At 39.6% G+C, this 23,700-nt stretch overlaps 2 long non-coding RNA genes and 1 other non-coding gene across 5 annotated transcripts; 1 reads left to right on the top strand and 2 right to left on the bottom strand.

The window, feature by feature from the left end:
• Nucleotides 1–17,891: 17,891 nt before the first annotated feature.
• Nucleotides 17,892–20,541, bottom strand: LOC123986908. Its single transcript, XR_006829013.1, has 2 exons — nt 20,407–20,541; nt 17,892–19,077 (listed from the first exon to the last, which is right to left on the bottom strand). It is a non-coding gene; the product is annotated as an uncharacterized LOC123986908 (long non-coding RNA).
• trnaf-gaa lies at nt 20,192–20,264 on the bottom strand. The gene has a single exon. It is a non-coding gene; the product is annotated as a tRNA-Phe (tRNA).
• LOC123986907 lies at nt 20,221–23,589 on the top strand. 3 transcript variants are annotated; one of them, XR_006829011.1, is made up of 4 exons: nt 20,221–20,274; nt 20,386–20,708; nt 21,691–21,903; nt 23,354–23,589. It is a non-coding gene; the product is annotated as an uncharacterized LOC123986907 (long non-coding RNA). The 3 variants fall into 3 exon arrangements; XR_006829010.1 differs by lacking the exon at nt 20,221–20,274 and having other exon boundaries at nt 20,344–20,514; XR_006829012.1 differs by lacking the exon at nt 20,221–20,274 and having other exon boundaries at nt 20,344–20,708; nt 21,691–21,898.
• The last annotated feature ends 111 nt before the right edge of the window (nt 23,590–23,700 follow it).

Here is a 23,700-nt window from a genome sequence, read left to right as displayed (position 1 = left end):
CCTATTCCCCAATTTCTACAATGTAGCATAACTCCTGGAGATTAATGTCATTTGAAAGTGTTTGCAATTCTCAAGACACTGCATAGGATTAAATAGAGTGGAAAAATACTTAAGTCAGGGATTTAGTCTTGTATCCTGGACAAAGAGTGCACTTGTTTGTCCCTGCAATTAAGATTAATGAGTAAAGATAAAAGGCTGGCTTTACTTTTTGCTCTGATACCGTATTTTTAGCGGTGGTAAGTAAGATCCTTTCTAGGTGCAATGGTCATGAACATGAATGTCCTCACTGCTGTGTGCAGTGGTCTCATTGTCAAGTACACCCGTTTTCTTTTTCCAGGAAAAGTGGGATAAACATCATCTGTTGAAAATCAGAATCAAGACTCCTCCCCACTTGGCTAGACAGAGAGCATGTTTTGTTTTCAGGCTTTTGGAGTTCCCTCACATATCAGCCGTGTGTGAGCATGTGTGTATATGTGGCCTGGGTGTGTATCTGCATGCCTGTGTTGGTGCATCCACAGATGTGTGTGTTTGAGAGAGAGGAAGGAGCGAATATGGGTTCTGTGTGCTCCTGCTGTATTATGCAACAGTCCAGTGAGTCCAATCTGACTGTATTGCAACCCCATGACATTGACTGGAGTACAGGCTGTTCAAAACTGTGGCCCTGCACACAAACACAAACATGCTGACCATCAAATTAGGGAGACTCTAGTTTAAGAATGAAGTTAATTCCTTGCTAAAAACACATGATTTCTACTTTGTTGGATATTTAAAATCAGAACCCAAACCATAAGCAAACATGAAAGCATTACAAACGTTGCTGTTTTGCATTTGACTGTCAAGTCTCAGATGTTAGAGCTTCCCACCATTTTTCCCACCAACTTTCTTGATGAGATAGAAGTCTGTGGAGAGTTGAAGAATTGTGGGTAAGAGAGATGGGAGAGAAATGCAACAAAGATCCCCAGCTGGATTCATGGATGGTGATTAGTGTCTTTTACCTAAATAACTGCCTATCTCTAAGTTTCATGTCTCTCTTTGGAAAATGATCTGCAGCATTATGGTATCAGCAGCAGTGCACTCAATTCATAGTAACTTAGCTTAAAAGATACACTTATTGTGGAAAAACTCACTAGTCGCTATTTAAATGCTACGAGTACTTATTTATTAGTGACTAGTAACTATTCCTGTTTTACAAGTAACAATTGATTATATACTAGTACTTAATTTTTAGTTACTAGAAACTCTTCCATTAGTTACTAGTAACTAATCCCTTAGAATCAGACGAATCAGAATCAGAAGGAGCCTTATTGCCAAGTAGTGTTTTACACATACAAGGAAGTTGCTTTGGTGATAAGGTGCTACACGTAGACAAACATACAGTTGACATAAATAGATGTAGAAATAAAAATAAATATGGAATAAACAAATGCACGTTATATAAGAGTAATAAAAGAATAGAGAAAAATAATACAACTAATTGCAGAGAAAGAACAATAAGGCAGATATTTACATGTGCATTATACCGGTTTATGTTGTGCAGACGGAAGATGATACAGTGTACATAAATATATAAATTGAAATAAAAATAACAATAAAACACTAACGATTAACAATTAACAACAAATATGTACAATGTGCCAGGTTTGTGTAAGATGTGAAATGAAATAATATTTACATGTGCAAGAGACATTTGCATTATATGAAAGGGGGCGTGTCAGTGGGGGGACCTGGGCCTTGTTGATGAGGCTAGCTGCAGACGGGAAGAAGCTGTTTTTGTGGCGAGAGGGGAGAGTCTGAAACAGTTCATGTCTGGGGTGGGATGAGTCAGCTGCAATCTTTCCTGCTCGCCTGAAGTGATGCAGCCAATCACCTTCTCTGCAGAGTGAATGATAATTTAGTTACTGGTAACTATTTTTTTGTTACCAGTAACTAGTTGCAGATTTTTGCCATTGAAATCAATGGCAAAAATCTTTTCAATGGGGCTCTGGTGTTCAGATATCAACTATTCATTAGTTACTAGGAACTATTTACATTTTACTGGTATCTGTTATTTAGATTTGAGTACCTATTAGTTAGTATTAGTATTAGTTACTAGTCACAATTCAAAAAGATACTAGTAACATTTGAATTCTTACTAGTAAGTTTTCATTCATTAATGACTAGTAAAATGGCTTGTTGATTGTAAATTTGAATTGTTACTAGTAAAACGAAAAAATAGTTACTAGTAACCAAAAATTAAGTACTCGTATCTAATCAATTGTAAAACGGGAATAGTTACTAGCAGCTAATGGATTTTTTTACTAGTAACTAATAAAGTACTAATAGCGACTAGTAAGTTGTAAAGAATAAATGTTAAAATGGCTTGCCATAATATGGATCTTTTTTACCAACTTGGAGTGAGCAGATTAACCTTTTGCACCAGACAAAAATGGTGCTTGACTGCAGCTGAGCTTTACTTTGGTTTAAGAAATAATGATGTGCACAGTCAGACTGGTGCTCAAAAACTAATGAGCAGTTAAGTTTTGAGGTAAGCTAACAGCTAGCGGATGACTACGGTGATCTTACTTAAGCCAGAAACTATTTCAGTGCTTGTTAGGTTTCTTGTCTGAACACGAAAAATATAAATGAAACTTTTGAGATGACCAGGCCATAGAACTGTCACTCTGAAACCATGGAAGACCTCTGCATGGGACATCATGTTTGAACTTTACTCAGGCTGCTATGCCATGTGGATCCCTTAATGGTGTCACTATGGTACCAACTTAATCAAAACCAAACTGATCACCTGTTTTTAATTAGTGCCCTGGCCAGCCAGTACCTCAATACCACTGATTAGTGCTATCATGGTGAGAGACCATCAATATCTCAGTGTCAGAAGTACTAGGCTGCTGGAGCAGAGTCAATAGCTAGGCTGCCATTGACTCTGCTGCTGCATTCACTGTTTGTACTGAGAAAATGGATGTTCGTCAACAGCAGTGAGACAGGACTACAGCTCAGGGTTGAGAGTTTTGTTCTCAACACAGACACAGATGTAACAACGCATTACAAGCTGCACCAATGGTACGAAATGGTAAACACTTGCCTCTCCTGTGTGGATGCATGGAAGCATATTGGGTTGTGGGTGCATTATGTTATCAATGGATAATATAACTTATAACTTACTTATAACTGATAACTCTCTGAACTGTCTCTGCCAGCTGGGAGATCTGTTACCAGATCTTCCAAGACTGTGAGACATTTCTCAAACTGATTTGTCTGCCTGAAAAATGACATTTTAGTGTCAGAATGTTTGGAAGATATGTGGTTTGTGTCTAATATTTACTTGGTGACTATGGGGTGAAAGACTTTGTTATAATCTGTTCTCACCTTCACTTCTTCTAATATCCATTTTATGAGTGAATAGACTCAGGACCTGCCACTAGTCTCCTAATGGGGCGAGGCAGTGACAAAACCCACGTGACACAAATACAGGAAATTACTCTTCTGTGAGCTGTCCGTAATTGTAATAGCAAATTAGCAACGCTAAGGTTAGCAACTAACAAATGAGCAATTGTCATTAAAGTTCTGCTAACCAATGAGCAATTGTCATCAAAGCTTTATTATACTAAGTGCAACAGAACTGCAAAGCTGATTTTATGCAAGTCACGTTTGTCATCAGTTGTGGGTTCGGGGCCAGCATTTTTTAGTTCTGCAAGATTAAGGTTTCAAATAATAGAAGTGTCCTGTTTGATTCTTTTTGGGTTTGGGCACAAATTTATGGACTCGTAGGAACATCTACACACAATGACATCAATATCTTTGGAAATATTTCCCTATCTTAATAGACTGAGCATCCATGAAAAAGATGAAAAGACTGACTCAAAAACTAAGATTGGTTTGTTTTGTTTAAGAAGGTTACCTGTAACAAGAGTTGTCTGTTTAAGATTCAGAGCACCGCTGAAGTTTGAATAATTCACAGATTTAAACTAGAGGCTGAGCACCATTTCCATGATGCAAACAAGCACACAAAGTGCATACGTAGCAATGATACAATCAGATTCGAACAGCTACTTCTGTTTTGGATCTGGTTTCAACTTCCCAATATAAGCTCAGTCTAAAGAATGTCTTTTGTCATTAAATAGCAATTGTACTAAACATTCAGGTAGTCATTTAAATAAATACCAACATGTGTCTGGCCTTACTCGAGTTTTAATTGTTTGAATGTCAGACATATCTTAAACACTAAAATATATCTGAAGGTGGTTTGCACATGCACTGCAACAATTTGACTCAAATTAAAATTGAACTGAACATTACAGAACAGACAATAAACCTGATATCATAAAGCAGCTTGAGATCATAAACCTACAGATATCATACTTTATTTTTCCAGGGTATTACTGAGTCACGCGACTCTAGCATCACAAAAAGTTTTTTAATTTTCTGTAAACAAACCTGGAAGTGCTGACTCAAAAATCAGACCTGACCTTCCCTGCGGCACGAGTTGCTTCATGCAAATTAAATTAGACCTAAAACAGCACTGCTATAAACTAGTGGCACTTAGGACTTAGCCTCATTTTGAATAGAAGTGTCTCAAAATGTGGACTGAATATAATGAGCACCATAATGAGGGCTGGTGGCACACCCGTCTCCAATTCACGTGTCACACTCTTCCCTAACTTTCCAACCGCTTGTCAGTCTATCTGCAAATTGTGTGCTGTTGATCATTGATGCATTAGGATATTTGCTTTGAATCAATCAGTATGGAACAGATCCCCGAGGCAGGTTGATTGATTTTTAACAATGTGACGTGTGTTTTGTGGCACTTAGCCCTGAGTGTGTTTCAATGTGACATTAGTATCTAGTTCTTGTATGAGTTGTGTTTACATTCAATACAGGATAATTAAGTCTAATTAAAGTGGCTATAATCAATATTTTTATAGTAACAATGTATCAAATGACAATGTGAAAACAATGTCAAAGGAGTCGCTATTGATGAACCTGAGGAGAATTGTCTGCAGCTGCCCTCACTTTATGGAACGCTTTTGCTTGACTATCACTGCTCGTTTTCGGCAGCAGCAGGCAGCTGTTTTCAGTGAAAAAAACATCTAAAAACCCACTTTACACTACCTGCTCAGCACTAAACAGCAGACAGACACAGTGGCAAAATGTTTCCCTCAGGAGTTGGTAGAGACCAAAAACAGAGCTAAAAGACTTTTTGGACATTTATCTATAGGACATTTATCAGGTGGCTAGAAACAAGACTCCAAATGAATGATCATGTTGCCGCATGATTGATAAAATTGCCATGTCAACTTAAAAGGTAATACGCCAGCATTGTCTTTTGGCTACAATTATTGCAGTGTCTATAGTAAATCCAACAATGGATTGAGTGCATTGAAAAACAACCTGCGCTAGGCAAACAATCTGCTGCATTCTTGTTCATTTTATTTATTGTCATATTTACACTGGTAATGTGCATAAATCATAAGAATTATGTGTTTGAATAGACATGAGAAAGTAAAAGGCATGCATCTGTGTGAGTAGCATAATTTGTATTTAAATACAGTATAGATGTGTGGGAGTAGGGGAGTGGATTAAAGCTGCAGCTGAGTTAAGGATTTGTGGGTGCCTTTAAGCAGTACAGTTGGGGTACTGCAGTGGTTTTCTGCTTATTCTCTGTGCACGTGATGATGGATGCACGTTTCTGCAGAGATTACAATGCCCAAAGAGCTGCGCTTCTCCATCCCTCCATCCCTCACTCCCTCTACAGCCCCCCCTTCTTCCGCTAAAAATTTACACAGCTTATTATATTAAATAGCACACAATTATCTATATTTCCTTTAGGTTATAACTCTGTCCTCATTCAGTCCTTGTTTTTTGATTGTATGTTAAAATCTTCAAAAAATAGTTAATAATTTAATGCACTAGTTTTCCCCAGTTTTACAGTGTAATGTTTTACTCTAACTAACTGCAGATACACACACACACTTCCTCTGTCTCTCTTATTTCGCATATCTCATGGTGTTTGCATCATTCAAAGTCTGAATGTGTTCCTCCTCCCATGACACTATGAAAATCCCACATCAATTACAGCTCTCAAGCATATTCTCATCCCTTCCCTCCTGCATCCCACCTGAGTCTCTCCCTTCTCTCTCTTGCTCTCTCTCTCTGTGCTGCCACCCCTCTCTTTGCTGCAGTGTGGAATTTTCCAAGCACAGCCAGCGCTGCATTGCCGGGACTCGGAGTGATGGTGTAAAGTAAGATGAGGTGGAAGGAGGAAGGCCGAATGCTACTTAACACACACCACACAAACAAAACAGAGCCGTTATGATGAAGAACCTGCCACCTCATCTCCCTCCACAAATTCAGTGGAAAAATACCAGACAGACAAAAAGACAGGTGGATAACAATATATGGTACAGTCTTCTGTTCATTTACTAATTTATACAGATTATGAATCAGAACCAAATGGCTGTATTAGCATTGCTGTTAGCATTATATACATATTAGCATGAGTATACACATACACAAATTAATAGACTTAAAAAATATAAAAATATATATACATACAGTAGAACCATGACCTGCCTGGAATAGCTTTTTTAAAACACAGATTTAGCACTATTAAGGGAATGAATGAAGGAATGAATGGATGAATGAATGATTGAGGAGTCTACCTGTAGTGCATTTGGGGCATTTACTCAAATATTTGTCCACTTCACTTGCAGCAATCACAGCCAATTGCATTATTCTATCACAACTGAAATATTGAGAGAGAAATAATTTCCAGTAACTGTAGTTTTTCTGTTATTAGTCTCTGAAGGCCAGTATAAAAAAGACAAGGCTCTCTGCCCAAAACCTCTCTTGCCTGTCTTCTTCAGTGAATGTGACCATGTACAGATTACGGTAATACCATTAAAAATACAGCATCACTAGAGTGCAACTATGTGCGTTAATTCTCAGCAGTACATAGATTGGTTGTGAAGGACGAATGGCTCCCAGCAGTTAATCTGACAAACCGTCATGCCACAGTCACACACTGCAGCATTTTTGGTGTGAATGTGGAGGAGGTGATTGGAAATGTGTTAATGACATTCTGCGATTGTGACGACTGCCGCGATAAAGGGCTTTTATGGTAATGTGGTAATGGCTGCAACCGAGGTCATTTAGTGGGTAAATGACTAGGACAGGCTTTTGCTGCAGTCTGTTGGGACAGCTCAAGAATGATGACGTTGTAAATGGTGGTAAGGGAGTGAGAAAGTGAAGACGTGTGTGTGCGCTACTACCTCACCCCACAGATCATTCCCCTGCGTCACCAGTGATGTGTAGGACATGACAACATTTAACCTACTACTGTTCAGGGCCCCCCATTTAACCTCAGCTGTGACATACTGTGTACGTACAGTACACACAGATACATACAGCATACACACACACTCACACACTCAGTTTGATTGTGTACAGCTGAATTATCACTACAAATAAAACTTTTCTTTGTATAGGTAACTGGATTACACTAATGTACACCTAAGGAAGGTTAAAATAAAAGGCAAAAGGCTGGACTTGGTAGAAGATCTTCACAGTAATCAACAGACAGTTCATTCTGGAAAATTTCATTTTGACGCTGGTTTCATCCTACTTGCTGATTTCTTTTACTTATTTTAGAAAAAGGAAAATGTAGGACTCATGATGTACTTGTTAAGGTGTATGGATGTGTTTGCAGTAAGTGCACTTTGTGAGTTATGCAACTTAAAGCAGAGTAAGTGGTTCAGTGGACGCAGAGTAATATAAAACTCAAACAGAATTGAATTCGGAATGTTAGCATAATTACTCGGCACCCAGCTCAGCTTCTGAATGTACCAGGGAATGGGGTTAGAGAAGTTGGCCAACACATGCAAGGAACACTGGCAACAGGTTGACAAAATATTAATTAAACAAGTTTGACATGTATGAGATCTCTCCAGGGTAACAAACACCAACCAGTATGGACGTGTGTGTGAGAAGGCTCAACCACTCCTCCCTGAATCATCCTATTAATGTGTTGCTCTCTTTCTGTCACTTTCAGGCGCCAAAGGAAACTAGATCCAGTGGGCCTTTGTGATGGGGAGTGGGGGTTGGGTGGATTATGGGAATCCCAAGGGGGTCTGGAGTAGGCCACTGTCACATATGCCACTCATCTGTCCTTATACGCGTAAACAAAGGGCACAGTCAAAACAAACCGTACCAAAAGGAAGAGGAGAAAGGCCTATAAAGGTTAGGTAATCAGTTTAAAACTATTAGGTAAACATTTACACGGAACAGACACTCTCTTAAACCTCAACCTATCAGCTTCTATGACTTCCTCTAACCTGCTCTATAGGAATGTCTCTGAACCTCTGGCCTATGTACTGTAGTTTCAGCCTGTCTAACTTTATTTGTCCCATGGAATAATCCCAGGGTTGCATAACCCTGACCTCAAAGCCCACCATCACAACTACCAGCAGTAAATCCCAGAGATCAAGAAAGGGTTTGGACAAAAGGAGGACAGAAAAACAATGGCAGGATGAAATAGAAGGGGCAGTGGATGTGAAGCTGTTTGACTGGCAGGCAGCAAAGGGCATTTGGCCATCTCCTCTGAGAACACAGACTGGGTGAGAACACTGTGGCAGCAGACTGAGGGCACTGCCAGAAAAAAGAGTGGCTTACGCTGTGAAAACAAATGTCAACACAACCCCCCGAATGAACGCTGTGTCCATTTGCCTTGTGCTGTCAGGTACACAACGTGGCAGGGCTTAATAAACAAGTCAAGTGAAGAGTTAATTATACCAGCAGGTGCTGCTCTGGTATGAGATAATAAATCAAGCAAATGGAATGGTCAGGAGATTTTCTACCCTAATCCGTATTTCCCACCTATTCCTTCTCGCTTCAAAAATAAAAAAAAAGAGCTGGGAACTAGGGCAGGCCTCCCTAGGTGAAAGGTAAAGTATCTGCAAAAGTTAGATAGAAAAAACAAAAAGGTAGGTATGTCTTGCGATATGGAGGGAGGGATGGTGGAAGTAACCTTCAGAGACGAAGCTAAAAACAGCCCAGCCTTTCAGTATGAGAGAAATAAAGGCAAATTACAGCCTATGCCAGAGGATAAGAGGACACATATTACTCCTAACTAGAACAGCTTAAATATAGGCAGAGAGGACGGGTGAGTTCAGACAGAATCCTTAAGTACACAGTGTACTGTGTAATGTGCTTACTTGTCAAACTCACAGTGTTCACCGGAGCAACCGTGTGAGCAGACTTGTGCACTCAAAATAGTGTAAGTACGGAAGAATACGAAGAAGCAAGAAATGTCTGTTGCAGAATAATATACACAAGGATATTATACAATGTCCGCAAGGATATTACGCTGATCATCAAGGCAATAAATTGAAGTTTTAGATTTGTAAAACTAATATACGAAACAGCCAGTGGGCCACCTTATAGCTGTATGTTCTCACAGTATAAGCACGCTCATACAGAAATGCTTTTCAGCTTATCAAACATCTAAAATACTGTCCCCAACACCTCTCTGACGTCGGAATAGGAGGAGCTGCATCTGACAATATCTGTAACTTTCCAAAACTGACAACTGACTGAAAATGTGTACTGTTATTCGCATTTTTAAATGATTATCGGATCTCGCCTCTTTCTATTTCAATCGGCCTTCAAGTGTGGGCGTTTGGCTATGAACTATATGTTTTGCCTTTTGACGTGGTATTGACTCCATCACCTCTTTCCAATCTGTACCTCTGTCCCTCTCCCTCCTTCATTCTCTCCATGCCACACCTGCCTCCAAAGAGCTCAGACTCACTAAAGCTGATGATACACGGGACAACATTTTAAGCAATGTTGCTGGGCAATGTTGCTGGTGGCAAGTCCGACTATGTTTTGAACAGATAGCAGCGGCGCGTGGTGGGTGGCTGATTGGAGGAAGGGGATTACGGTAGTAATCTTTACTCATTACCATTGGCAATATTGCCCAGCACCATTGCTCTAAAAGTTACTCTGTGTATAATCAGCTTAAGACCCAAAGAGAACTATTCCTTACATAAGAGTCAGATACCCTGTCACGAGCCAAAGTCAACACCCAACTTCTCCTCTCTTCAGACTTTACACTGTCGACATGACCTCACCTTTTGCTTACATAAGATTGAGGGAAACGGATCTGTCTCCATGGTACAGCTGCAACTCCCAGCAAACACACTGAGGGAGACCACTGTTTTTTTTTAGACTTACAGCCTCGAGAAATAAGAATAAAGACAGAGCTCTTGCAGTGGATGAGTAATAGTTATTCTTTCTACAGTGGAGGGTGAGAGATTCTATGAATGGGACAATTATGTGTAAGATATGTAAGTCTGTCTAACGCTGACATGCTTGAAGATAATGATTACAAATTGGGTTAGTCTTTAAAAAATAGCTATAATAGTAAACCTATTGTGCTTCAGTGGCATGCACAGACAAGAGCTTTTTAAGAGTCCATCACATTATACACCTGTGAACTACAGTGGGTTTGAATTCAGCCTGGTACCCCTGTCACATGTCATCTTCCTCCTCCTCTTCACTGTGAGCTTTTTAACAAATGTAGGTGTGCTCAACAACCTGTTCCCAAAGCAGAGATGTTTTCCCTCATTATGTAAAACTGATTTCTTATGTGCTGGCATATTCTTCAAGGGACACCACAGTGAGTGTATCGAAATCGAAAACTTAAACATATCAAATGAAAGGGAACGTAAAATGTATTAATTCTGTATTAAGTAAGGCAATTCATCCATTAGACAGACATTTTTATTTTCTTAACTCTGCCTGGGGTGTGCAGGTAAGAGTGTGTTTCTCTGGCATGTTATTCAGACTACACATGCTCATGCAATAATTTGTGAAAATTACACATTTGTTTCCTTTCAGTTTACATCAGACAAATGAAATAATTAACTCCTTCCAGTGCAATCTGATCTCTACATTTTTTTATTATAAGGAGCTGAATATTATCACACTCATTAAATCATCCAGTGTGTAATATTTAGGAGGATCTATTGACAGAAATGCAATTTAATATACATAACTATATTTTCAGTGGTGTATAAAGACCTTACATAACCTTAATGAGCCATTTCTATCTACACATACCGCGGGTCCTCTTACATGGACATCGTAATGTTGCGCCCCCATGTTTCTACAGAAGCCCAAACTGCGCTACAGAGTATGTTTCATCACTACGTTGAATATGTTCAAAAAAGAACGAGTAACGTTAGTCGTAGTAGTCGATTGGTTTATTAGAAGTAAGAAAAGAAGAGAAATTTGGATAAATGGAGGCCCACACATATTATTTAGCACAAGAGCTGACAGAGCCCACCATAGCTTCTCATGCGGTCGCCAGTTGTTATGTGTGAACTACTCAAAGATGAGTCAAAATGGCTCCCTGACACATTTCTGACACATCGCCGACGTCTGCCAGATATCTCGCATGCCAAATATTTTGAGGAGTCGGCTGACTCGACATCCACATCCAGCCAATGAGAGCAGTCAGCTACTTTTCACAGCAAAACTCTTTTTACTCCCCTCCAGCTCTTTGTAGTTCAGACAATCCTTGCTACCTGCGTGTGCTAATCCATAGTTTGAACGCCACAACGACTTCAAGACTCCCGTCACAAGACGGCAAGTTGTGTAGTGTGAACGGCACGGCCATCGGCCAAAGCTGAAAGTCGTGTAGTCTGCACAAGCAGTTGAAAACACACCGAAGTCGGAAGAACGACTTTACAACTCGGGATATAGGACCATCCAAGGAGCACATGCACCTTGAATAACTGGTTGCAATTCGCAACCCTCACCATTAGAAGCCACTAAGACTTACACACTGAACCTTTAAGAGCAGGAGGGGAGAGTAATTTTTTCAGATTGTAAAAACATTATTTGCCTTCAACACTGTGGCACAAGACATATGTGCACTGCAGACATCTGAGAAATGCTCATTTTGCATGTCTGGATTCATATAACTATATAAATATATTTTATACGGATTTTTATGAATCAATTAAACAAATGTTGGAGCTAATTTACCAGTTTAAACTATTAATTTAAACATGTAGCATGTTGCTTCTAGCTGTCCATGTGAGATAAGTAGCTCCAAATGTGTCTGTGCTTTTTGGACTGGTACAGTAGCTGTAGTGCTGCAGGCGTTACATGATATTGTGTGTCTGTGTGTCAGGGCTCCTTAGGGCCTGAGCGCTTCACTTATTCATCCCAATCTCTTCACCCTGTATTCTGAGATGCAGGGATGTGGTAACCTAAGACTAGGCAACCTCTGACGCGTGACAGCTCAATGGATCCAGTACAGGCTATTTAACACTGCAGAGGACCTTACACAATCAATATGCCCTTGTACTACTATACGCGTGTGTCTGTCAGTGAGAGACCCATAGAATGAGTTCATAGAAGTAACAATACCGACCCAATAGACTGTTTTTGAGGCTCCCAAGAGGAACGGTAAGAATAGAGTAAAATTACCTCATCTCACACTGACCTCAGCGATGTTCCAACACGTGTGACAGACAAGAGGAACTCAAGGGTGTGACAGTAATCTTGATAATTGGGGCATTGCTGCTAACAATTAATGATCTTAGCAGAGGATACTAATTTCAAAGAAGGATGGCTCAAGGACTAGTCCACAGTCAAAATGTTAATAGAAACTATTGAAGTAATTTTTTAAGCTGGAGTTGATGTTTTACAAACTCAAACATAGAAGCATAAAATCTAACAATGATTGCAGGGGAGAGAGAATTATTGAATTATTTGAACCAGATTACTCTAAAATAAATTGCTGTTTCATTAAACTGTGGAATACTGTCTACTGCAGCAATGTAGTCCGTTTTTGGCGAACTTGGACAAGTCTGATCTGTGTAAACAGTGGGCATTGCCGGTCAATAAATGACATTGGACCATAAACACACACTGGGGAGGAAGATGATTGGTAGGCTTGCAAAGATGTGGTTGCTTCACATGGTGTTTATAAAACCTCATAGCTGCTGAGCTGACAGTCCTAACACACTTAATGTCACCTGGCGAAGACGAAGCCAAACGCTGCCAGTGACTCCCTGCGGGCCACCGGTGTTTAACACATGACACCCCTGTCTCTGCGAATCTCTGAAACATCAGCGCTAAAGTCTCACTGGGCTTTGGCTGGACCAGGTCCCCTATCATCAGAGGACTTACAGGGATCATCAACCGTTTCTCTATGTTCTGTTAAACGATACGCAGCACTATGAGGGATTTGAAGATCATTTTCTTTTTGCTGGAGTCAGTGCTGAGTAAGACTGTTTCTCCGACTGTCTCACAACGAAGTCAGCTCCCTCGTTGTGTGCCCGAGTAACAGGAAACAGCTACAACCGGAACATGCTGATCCAGGGATCACAGCAACAGTAACCCCCGACACATCACAACAACACCTCATGCCAGCACTCTTTTAAGGTTCATTCCCATGCTATAAATAAAGAGTCCCCGACACACTGGTCAATGGGAATTCCTACCCTATAAAAGGCCTAATACTGCAAGTCCTTCTCAGTCTCTACCACTGTGGCATTTGTCTCACTGTATCGCATTACCCTGCTGTCCATCAACAACTGGAACAAGAGGGGCCAGCCTGATAAATGCTTGCTACCAAAGGACATCTCTGTATTTGTACAGTTATGTTTCTAAGTACATGACAGATGCTGACAGTCGATCACTTGCCAGAGTTTGCTGGCTAACATTCAAGAGAAGGTTCAGACCAAATGTCCTGGCATCTTCCAAGATTTCCAGAGGTGTTTTAGCATACTGCTATGCATTCTGCAGGCTGTGGATTGTACATTATATTCCTAAAAGGATTTTAATTCTTAAACTGAATCCTTGTCTAGACCAGAAAATGCAAAAAACACACCTTCTACAAACAAGACAAAAGTGCCCCATTCCTTTTGTTTAAGTGTTGATTAAGAATATTAACCTGAAGTTCAGCTAATGCAATAGCCAGATAACACAAAAATGGGTGTGATATTTATATCACTTTCTGTTTCATGTTGAGGGGGCAACAGGAGAATAGGAGCTACAGCAGAACTTAACTACACCTTTCACTTCATTGTTTCATGCTGACAGAAAACACTTGAGCTTGTCTGAAATTGCAATGATGAATGGGCTGAACTTCCTGCTATCCCACAATCCACATCAATTACATACTAGAAAATGTTGGCCCTATTTCCAGATACAGGTCTAATGCTGAAATAATGGAAAGAACTGCACTCTACTGACAAACTAGACCGAAACCAGTTCCTTCAAAGGGAATGAAAGAGAAAGCAAAATGAAACGGGATTGTTTTTACCCTTTTTACCTGAAAGGAAGTTTTGCATACAGACAACAGGTTTTCTTTTTCATTTTGGCTGTCTGGGATGAGTGGAAAATAACAGATATGAATGGTTGGAAGAACACCAAGATCTCCCACACCCTCGCATGCTCCGCTACCTTCTTATCGACCAGATATATGAGAAAGAAGTCTTCTAACAACCTCAAGGACCTGGCATTTCCTGAAGTGCTTTTGGTTTGTAAATTAAAACAAATGTACCTGTTCCACTGTTGACATGTCCGACAAGTTTTGACAAATCAAGAAATAGTGTACGATTAGGTAAGAATAGGTAGGTAATAAGAATGGACCAAGAAAATGGTAATATAATAAGTGGTCATGGTTATCTCCAGCAAGTTTGGAAATTTAGATAAACACATACTCCTAGCCTGGATAGGTAACCCTATTAGTCAGCCATTCAGAGTTACTTTCTTTTGTTCAATGCTGAGATAATACAGAGACTGTAATTGTGATATCATGACACAGAAGCGGTTTGTAAACTTTCTGGGACAAGCATGACTGGAACAGGTACAGAGGCCTCATTCTTTCCTGGCATCAGGGAATCAGCCTGGTCTTTGTGTATTTGGCACCAGGCCTGTAACTAGACCACAGCCTGCATTTGGTGACAGCACATTTAAAAGTATGCGTCTCTGGTTCTTTTTGCAAACCTGTCTCTCACGTTCCCTCGACGTGAGTTACTCTGGGGCGCCAGTTGTCCTGTTTCCTTCCCAACTTAACTGGCCATGTGAATTCGTTAGGCCAATACACTAAAGGCTACAAAAGTGCAATCTGAGGTCTCAAAAGAGGAAGTGTACTTGGGAGTGGGTCTGGGTAAATACAGGAAGTGATTTTGAGCATCTGTGCTGCGAAACATGTTCATCCTGTTCTCTGCCTGCAGTGCTGACGTACAAACTCAACATAACTGCTGAGTCCACGACATCTGAGTCTTCCCGTGGACACTGGACAAACAGAAAAGGGCTGAAACAAAGATACATGACAGGTCTCTTGCACGGCATGGATTGGACTTCTTGTCGCATTGGGAAAGGTGCAGGTGCAATTGAAAACATTAACAATCGACTGCATTCAATTTAGGTTTTCCAGTTGCAGAGGCCTGGTGTTTTGCATGCCAGCTCATTGCCACTGCTTACTGAGACACTTATAAGGAGCTGAGCCATTGTTAACATAAAGTTGCACCTGTGCTTTATACTACAACGTGTCAAAATGTCTCCTGTGACAAAGGCTAAGGCTGTGTCTGAAATCACTTCATCGTTCACTGCTCCCTATATAATAAATACTCAGTTGACTCTAAAGTGCGATTAAAGTGTGTGTTGACACACACACATTAACACACAAAATTGCAATAAGTCACCTAAAAATGTCTGCCTGACCACAAAGTGTCAAAATGATGTGAAACAGGTGAGTTGTATGTGAATCATCAATCTTGCCACTGTGTCATTAAACTCACAAAGGACTTAAAGGCAACTTTACTGCTAAATCCAGGTGTTAGCAGAGACCAGGTCGCATGACTTTGTCCTCAATGTAACATTCAAATAATGATGGCTTACAATAACACAAAACATGCTTTTTTTCATGTTATGTTGTTAAAAAATGGCATGGTTTTGGATAATTGCCAGACTTTTTCAACCATTGCCTTGTACCATCTCGGTCTGTTGTATAAAACCACATGTTATGAGTTATACTTTGACTTACAACACAAATGTCTTACACAGACAATCCGGTGCATCAACTTTTTGTCTGCATGTCAGCAAACGTCTGCATATCAGCAAATTACTAACAATGAACGTGATCCGCTAGTCATGATTCAGTCTGCATAAAACTAAAAAACGAAAACATATTTTTATAGCATACTACTTCAACATGTTTGCTGACACATGTTTAATGAATTAGACATTTTTCAGGAAAAAACACATTTGAACACAAAGAAACAAAATCCTGTTTACGAAGGTTCCTAAACTTTTATTCTACTGAGGAAGAAACCCTGTAAATAGTGTTGAATATAGAAGAATAGATGTAAACAATTTCTGCAAATCAAAGACAAGTTCAAACACATCCTCTCCATGTGTCTGCATCACAGACACACTGACACGCACAAAATAAACATTTCATGATCAGAGTGCACTGGGTTCAGTCTTCTCTGGAAAAAAAACTAAACAACTAAGCAGTGGTATGTTCACTAATGGACTGTCACAGGCAAAGAAACAGATCTGAGAAGAAGAGAAATACTTACAGAGAAGTAAAGTATATGAATAGACAGAGATAGATCAAATTTAGTGTGTACAAAGTTCAAAATACACAGACACAGCAGGCAGAGCAAGCAGGAAGAGAGTGAGGTCCTGGAAGAACATTTTCACTGAAACTAATGTTTCACTTGTGATATAAGATGTGCTGTGAAAGGCGGACAAATGGTATTGTTTCTTTAATGATTTATATTTAGGCTTATGAACCCAAAACAATTGTGGTGTGAAATCATCACTTGTGTAAGGAAGTAATGACAGAGAAAACTACTGAGAGAGACTAAAGGGGTAAATAGAGAAAGAGTTAGAGGGTGTAGGAGTGTCAGGTTACTGCTGAGGGGGAATGCAAACATAATATGAAATATGCGTGAAATGAGGGACGATGGCAAGTTACATAACACAGTTGCTTTGGAGTTACCTTAGATTTTGTATAGCCATTTAGAAATGTGATAGCCTTCACCGGAGATCTGTAAACAGTTATGCACGCAGATTTCACACACATGGGGAGGACCACAGCTATTATGCATTAAAATAAATTTTGAAAAACCCAGAAGCAGAAACTGTCCAAACAATAAACAAAAGTCTAGTGGACTTATTATAAGAATCAGAAACATGTTGCTACTTATCCAAAAAGTTTCTTAACTTGCAAGTGGTGGTGAATTCCAAGCCTTTAAAGTTTGTGTTTTTTCACACCCTGACGTCACACAAGAGTCATTGAAGTCACATGGCATGTCGTGTGAGTCTTTGTATCAAACTGTTGGGATGTAGGTGCCTTTAAGCCAACAAGAGGAAGGGACAACAAAGCAAAGGGGCTGCTTGGGCGTGGACAAGGTACAGCAGATGAAATGTAAAATTAAAACAGGTCATCTAATTCGAAGTGTTGTGAGGCAGGACTGTGCAGCCCTGGAAAGTTATCACAGGAGAAATAATTGTTCACAAGGTAAATGGTAAATTAGCACCATGCTACATGACATACATGCTACAAGTTACTTTACCTGCTGTGTGCAAGTGCACCAATATGATTGGCCAAAGCTATCTGTTACATAACATACGTTTATATATTCACTACATTTCCTGGATGAGGATGTACAGCAGCAAAGTAGCCAGTATTGTTGCACCAACCCCCCCATTCTCCCAGAGCATTGGTCTCATTAAACTGAATGTGGGTCTGAAATTGGCTTTAGATGGTGAAGGGTTACAAGTCTGTCTCAGTTTGAATAGGAGCAAGCTGGCATGTCTGAGAATTGCTGAGATGAATTTATATTATTTATATTATCTCTATATTGTCTTTTGAAAGACATTTTTATTTGAACATGGACAAGTACATAGCATGAACGAACCATAGACTGAGAAGTGGACGTAGCCACCGTGACACCACCCATTGGTTTGTAAATTACCATTTTGAAACCTCGAAATTGGCATAATGACCGTTGCCCTTTGGTGTTTTGAAGTGACCATATTTGGACGTCATTACCCCCCCGCTCCTTGCTAGGGTTACATGGGCCTGATATATTTAAAATAGCTCCAGGAACTAAACTCAGGAATTTTTTCTTCAGCACATTTGTGCTTGTGTTACTACGCTACCCTCAAGAACAGAGATGTTCTGTTCCTGTAAATATATTAATTTGTATACTGTGGGCATGAATATCATGAAATATATATTTGCCTTTTAATCCTCAATGTCTATTTTCTGAACAAACATACGCCGATCAGCCATAACTTTATGAACACTGACACGTGAAGTGAATACCAGTGATTATCTCGTTATCATGGCACCTGTCAGTGGGTGGGACATATCAGGCAGCAAGTGAACATTTTGTCCTCAAAGTTGATGTGTTGGAAGCAGGAAAAAATGGCACGCATAAGGATCTGAGTGACTTTGACAAGGGCCAAATTGTGATGGCTAGACAACTGGGTCAAAGCATCTCCAAAACTACAGCTGTAGTGGGGTGTTCCTGGTCTGTGGTGGTCAGTAGCTATCAAAAGTGATTCAAGGAAGGAAAAGCAGTGAACCGGCGACAGAGTCATGGGTGGCAAAGGCCAGTGTTGTCCAATCCAACAGATTCAAATTGGTGAAAAAGTTAAAGCTAGTTCTGATAGAAAGGCGTCACAACACACAGGCCATCACAGTTTGTTGCATACTGGGCTCCGTAGCTGCAGACTGGTCAGGGTGCCCATGCTGACTGCTGTCCACTGCCAAAAGAGCTTACAATGGGCACATGAGCATCAGAACTAGACAACGGAGCAATGGAAGAAGGTGGGCTGATCTGATGAATCAGGTTTTCTTTTTCATCACAACGATGGGAACACATGGCACCATGATGCATTATGGGAAGAGGGCAGTGTGATGCTTTAGGCAATGTTCTACCATGGTTCCTGCCATTCATGTGGATGTTCCTTTGATTTACACCCATTCATGGAAACGGGATTCCCTGATGGAAGTGACCTCTTTCAGCAGGATAATGCGCCCTGTCACAAAGCAAAAAAAAATTCAGGAATGGTTTGAGGAACACAACAACGAATTCAAGCTGTTGACTTGGCCTCCAAATTCCACAAATCTCAATCCAAATGAGCTTCTGTGGGATGTGGTGGAAAAACCAAGTCTGATCCATGGAGGCCCCACCTCACAGGACTTAAAAGATCTGCGGCTAACATCTTAGTGCCTGATACCACAGCACACCTTCAGAGGTCTAGTGGAGTCCATGGCTCCACAGGTCAGGGCTGATTGGAGTAGTTAACCCAGCTGTTCTGAGATGAATGATTTAATGGACAACATCGCCCCCTGGTGAAAATCTATGTGAACTTGTTTCCTTTTGGTTGTGAGCACTCAGTAGATGATGCACTGTATATCCATGCTTGGTATGCATAATAACTAATGAATTGTAGTCAACCTTTATACACTGTACACAGAACCAGTGAACTATAAACCCAAGTATTTGACAGAGGAGGCAAGTAAATTAGGGTTTATTTAAATACATGCATGAGGTACTGTTACATTACTACTGCGTTACTATTTTCTGCTTCATACTTACTGAACCACGTTTTATTTTACAATTTCTGTAATTTGTTGGCTTTGTTAATTCACCTATACAAATTTTGCTTGCTTCTAAAATAACAACAGAATTAGGTTACATCAATTTATAAAATTCTCAACAAAAATCTAACACTGAAAGTTTTACACAGCAGTGTTTGTTGGAGGAGTAAAATTAGGATTGTCACGTTTAACTCTTTCTGGTGAATGTAACGTTATATTAAAATGCCAAACAATAGCTAATACACAATGTTACATAATTGAACATTCTAAATCTAACCATTCCTCTTAACAAAAATAATATTAATATTTAATTTTGAACTTTAGCTTTAGTACATTTCGCTGCTAACATTAAGTTACTTTAACTAGGGTAAAACATTAAGGGATTTCCCCCCTTGTGGATTAATTTCCCATTGTTGTAATGTTATATGCTTTTCCTCTTGCTTTCCATCTTTTATCAAAAGTCTAACATGTTTTTTGGTGATTGCCTAATGGCATTTCTATTAGCTAACCGTGTTTTGAAGCAGCGTACAAAAATAGATACCCATCTGCTGCCGAAACCCGGGATCGAACCAGGGACCTTTAGATCTTCAGTCTAACGCTCTCCCAACTGAGCTATTTCGGCACGTACAAAAGTGGCCGGTCAACACATTCAAATATATATTTACTCATATATGTAGAAACACACAAATACCGTACATGTATCAAGCCTTTGTGTAACCATGAATGTATGTTATCACCGACAGCTAACGTCAATATAGCCGTACCGAGCAGGCTAGCTCCATCGCTCTGGAAAGACTACAGAATCTCTTCAGCAGAGTGATGAGCCAGCAGGACCTGTCTTTAGCGGGATAAATGAAAGAATAGCGATATCGGTAACTAACAGGAACACCAGTGGAGAAATACAAACTCTTAACGTACCATCTAACTACATTTAGCCGTGTTCAGCCATATTACGTTAGTCGCCAACTATGGTCACCAATTACGTTTAAACACAAGATGGCGCCATTAGTGAACATTAAACGCTGGTTGATATTTTAGTCACTGTGGACCTCTGAAAATAACAATGGTAAATAAGGCTTGTTTAAAACTAAAATTTGTGACTTTTACCATCCATTTTCTTTATGTGTCATTTCCTGTTTCCAACTTGCCATAGCTTTTTGATTGTGATGTATTATCAAGCCTCTATCTCAATCATTTTGCATTTAAATAAATTGTGTTGCTAGTGGTTGACTTTATATGAAATTAAGACATTGTTTTATTACTCACTATTTGTTTGTCCAAACTAACAAAATCAGAAAACTTTATAGAAAAAGTAAATATACTGAACACATTTTTTTTCATCATTTTGCCCATTACTATAATGTAGACTAACAGATATAGAACGCATGCACCATCAGTGCAGTGTATTTTAGAATATTGACGTGCTAGCAGATCCAGTGTTTCATATTTTTGACATACTAATAAATGTACCTATATTGAATTACCTTTCTGTTCTTTCTGTTTTTCGGGTCTGTAACCATTCAGCATGCTCACAGCTGTATCAACTGAGCATCTCAGCATCAGATAACATTACAATCTATTAAATATTGCTCAAATCAGAAGGCCTCTGCGACAACTGGGACAAGCAGATGCATTAAGTCATGTCAAAGCGCTGTCGGTCTATTGTTCTTTATTGCTTGACTATTCTGACTTTTTGTGTGTTTTTTGGATGACACCCAAATGTAAGGACATTTTCAGAGTATGATAGATAGGCAGGGGCAACAGTGTAAGACTCTACTGGGCCAACAGTGATAGAAAACAGTAGATCTTGCTAATCTTATTATTCTGCACTTAGTGTTTGTTTTTCTTTTTTTTTCCTAACGTGGCTCTGCAGTGATGCAGTGCTGTCCCTTTATTAGTCATATAATGTCACCAAGCCAGCTTCCATGCCTCCCTTCTCTTTTCCCCCCCTAATCTTCCCTCCATACTGTCTCTCATTCTCTCTCTCTCTCTCTCTCTCTCTCTCTCTCTCTCTCTCTCACGTTTTTGTTCCTCTGTCATCCCCCAAGGTGACTTTCCTTCCTTCACAGACATTGCAGCTGTTCCTCGCTTTGTTCTGGAAGGCCTGAGTGTGGATAAGAGATGAGAGAGATTCAGGCCGGCGGAATAAAGAGAAGGAGAACCAAGGGAGGAAATGGGGGTGTGAAAGAGGGGGAGACTGATGAGATTATCAAGCAGGATGAAGGAATCTACAGTGTTGCTTCACTGCACAAATCAGTAAGGTAACGCACACCGCATGAGCAGCAGATTTGTTCTAGTAAAATAAAAAATGAGGTGTCAACATCAAGAAATTGAGTCGCCTTGACAGATGTTTACCTGACTAACAAGTTTTGATGTTCATTAGTACTGGTGATTAGCACAGTTGTCACATCACAGTGAGGCATAGTGAGGGTTCGGTACAGTCAGCACTAAATACTGCAAGTATCTGGGACAGAGTTTCTAAATTTAGGGATCAGAGAAACGGGGAGTGGAAACAGGAGATGTAGAAAGAGAGGGACAGCTGGAAAAAAGAGAGACAGATCTGGACAGTGAGGTCCAGAGGAAGAGGGATGGAGGAATTCCCACGTTACACAGAGTAGGATGAATCCAAGCAGTTCCCTGTTATGACTGTAGAAATACAGCTCTATTTGTGATGTATTTCTATTTGAGAGTGAGATAATTATCATATTTAATTAATCCATTTACAGATCAGATTCTTGTGAATTCTTAAATTGTTTAATGATCAGAGACATCATTATAATCATTATATACAAAAAGTTCTTTGCCCTTTCAGTCGGCTCTTTTCTGTAAAATTATACTGCAAATGATTTGGATTATTAAGTCAGTCATTGTTACATGTTAAGAAAATATCCAGGTTATTAAATTGAAAAAGAATGAGCAATTTCTTGTAAATCTATATAATTTCTTCTTCTGTATTGCTTTTGTTCTCTTTTTCATTTCCATTCTGTTGAGTATCTGAAAGGTCATGAAGCAAACAGAAGACACCCATATTCATATTTTTCTTCTTTCCAGTATTATAGCAGATAAAATGCATCTACACAGCTATGTACAAAATATATTTTCCTGTATAATTAAGTTTCCTGATAAGTAATAATCAACATTTGACAGCAACCAGTACACTGAACATGAAAGGTGTATGAACTGACACAGTGAACTTCTTCGATAGATCACCTTTTTAATACAGATTCTGTTCTATATAATAACACATAATATAAATCTTATACAATACTAATATTTCTCTATACACAAGGTCATAAATGTACAGTACAGTGTACACACATACAGTATTAACACAAATACACTTACTTCTCTTTACATTAACTGTCCAACTCGTTCAGAGTTTATCACAATGGCTGATTTTCTGTCCGGCAGATGATTGTGACCAAAAAAAAAACAATTATTTTGAATAAAACCCAAAACAGACACTTCAATATTTACATCCCTGAAAAATGTACATGAATACACAAGAATTATTGTCTTCTTTCTGGCTCATAAATAGTGTAAAAGGGGTGAGGATGAAGGAGATAGCCCAAAGCCCTAAAAGCTCTCCAAGACTTGAGCCCGGACAAAGTCTAAAGTGTACTCTATCTACTTATGGACATAAATCTTTGCCTACTGTAACACCCATAATACAACAGCTGATTGAGGGCTGGTTTATTGTTTTACATCCAGAACGTTTGGAAATGAGACACAAAGCCCTGAGGAGAAAGAAATGTCCAGGACTCTGTCCAGAAACTGACAAAAGCCTGCCTGCCTCCGCAGTCATTGAAAGTGCTGTCCAAAAATAGTGACTTGGCCCTCCGGAGCAACAAACACCTAACATGAGATGTCCTATGTCAGAAGTTGGGATTCCTGTGGTTTAAGATGAAATTTTACCCACAATTTTAATAAAGTTTTCACAAAATGTTGCCCTTTGATTCTCCACAGATACAATTGATCCACGTAATTTACTTTTGTATTATTCCTTGTGGTGTCCCGCTGTTAAAGAGAATAAGTCCCCTTTCTTCTCTCTTCCCCCT

The sequence above is a fragment of the Micropterus dolomieu genome, linkage group LG18 (genome assembly GCF_021292245.1).
Source record: "Micropterus dolomieu isolate WLL.071019.BEF.003 ecotype Adirondacks linkage group LG18, ASM2129224v1, whole genome shotgun sequence".
NCBI lineage: Eukaryota > Metazoa > Chordata > Actinopteri > Centrarchiformes > Centrarchidae > Micropterus > Micropterus dolomieu.
The sequence above is the reverse complement of the archived record's forward strand: the minus strand, read 5'-3'. Positions and strand labels throughout refer to the sequence as shown.